The following is a 1,996-nucleotide window of genomic DNA, read 5'->3' on the forward strand; positions in this document are numbered from 1 at the left end:
GGCCCAGCCTCAAATCTTGGCCCCGTTCCTTCCTGGCTGTGTGGCCTGGGGCAAGTTGCTTCATCTCTCTGAGCCTCAGTAGTAACAGCTACCACTAGCCAGGTACCCAAAGCCAGGTGCTCTGCTTTCCTTTCACTGTCTTGTGTTGCTACTTTTGTTTTTTTGTGTTTTTTTTTTGTGTGTGTTTTTTTTTGAGACAGAGTTTCACTCTTGTTGCCCAGGCTGTAGTGCAATGGCACAATCTCAGCTCACTGCAACCTCTGCCTCCTGGGTTCAAGAGATTCTCCTGCCTCAGCCTCCCGAGTAGCTGGGATTACAGGCATGCGCCACCACGCCCGGCTAATTTTGTATTTTTAGTAGAGACGGGGTTTCTCCATGTTGGTCAGGCTGGTCTCGAACTCCCGACCTCAGGTGATCCACAAGTCTAGGCCTCCCCAAGTGCTGGGATTACAGGTGTGAACCACCGCGCCCGGCCTACTTTTGCTTTTTTTGAGGCAGAGTCTCTGTCACCCAGGCTGGAGTGCAGTGGCACAATCTCAGCTCACTGCAACCTCTGCCTCCTGGATTCAAGCGATCTTCCTGCCTCAGCCTCCTGAGTAGCTAGAATTATAGTCATGTGCCACCACGCCCAGCTAATTTTTTTTTTTTTTTTGTATTTTTAGTAGAGACAGGGTTGCACCATGTTGGCCAGGCTGGTCTCGAACTCCTGACCTCAAGTTATCCGCCCACCTCCATCTCCTAAAGTGCTGGGATTACAGGCATGAGCCACTGCACCCAGCCTCATACTGCTACTTTTGAAGTCAGGCTGCCTGGTTCAAATCCAGGCTCTGCTCATTCCCAGCTGAATGACTATGGGCAAGTCACACTGCCTCTCTGGGCCTCAGTTTCCCCTTCTGCAAAATGGGGCCAGTACCCATTCCAGAGAGTTATCATGAGGAGCCAATGGGGTGGTTTGTGCAAAGCTCTCAGCCCAGGGCTGGGTACATAGTCAGTGCGCATTTAATCTCCACAGTAGGTCCAAGAGGCCAGTCCCGCCTCTGCAGATAAGGAAACTGAGCAGCCATTTGACTAAAGTTTTGGAACTAGGAAATGACAGAGTGAGTTTTTGTTTGTTTGTTTGTTTGTTTGTTTTAGACAGGGTCTCATTCTGTGGCCCAGACTGGAGTGCAGTGGTGCAATCACAGCTCATGCAGCCTCGACTTCACAGGCACAAGCGATCTTCCCACCTCAGCTTCCTGAGTAGGTGGGACTACCAGTGCATGCCACTACACTCGGCTCGTTGTTTTTTTGGGGGGTTGTTTTGCTTTGTTTTGTTTGGTATTTTTTGTAGAGACAGGCTTTCTCCATGTTGCTCACGCTGGTCTCAAATTCCTGGACTCTAGCAATCCATCTGCCTTAGCCTCCCAAAGTGCTTGGATTACAAGCATGAGCCCCTGTGCCTGGCCAGAAGTGGGATTGGAACTCAGGTCCTTCTGACTTCTAACTCCGTGCTCTTTCCACAGTGCCGGAGTCCTGGCCTTCCCAGGAGGCCCCCAGGTTTAGGGGTCTGACTCTTCCTTGGGACTGGCTAGGCTCAAACATCATAGAGTCTTCCCAGCCGGGTGGTGAGAGCCCTGGTCCAGCCTTGTGACCCAGAAAGGAGGGTCTCTGGGTTTAAAGCATTGCATCTGGGGACCGGGACAGTAAGTCTTCCTCACCTCACCAAGATGCCCGGGGAGCAGACCCTGAACCCAAGTCCCCAAGAAGCACAGGCCAGTCCTGCTGGGTCCTGGGGGCTGTCTGTTTCGATTCATTGCAAGAACTAGAGCTGAGTTGTGGAATGTCAAGTGAGCATGACCCAGACAGGCCATAGTCAAAAACACCCCTCATTGCTGCCCACTACGGACAAGCAGGAACCCATGGACATGCACAAGGAAACACACAGGCCTAACTCATGTACAGACCTGCAGGTCTATACACCCCTGGCACATACACAGTCCCACTCACACACACCCAG

The sequence above is a fragment of the Piliocolobus tephrosceles genome, chromosome 1 (genome assembly GCF_002776525.5).
Source record: "Piliocolobus tephrosceles isolate RC106 chromosome 1, ASM277652v3, whole genome shotgun sequence".
Taxonomy (NCBI): Eukaryota; Metazoa; Chordata; class Mammalia; order Primates; family Cercopithecidae; genus Piliocolobus; species Piliocolobus tephrosceles.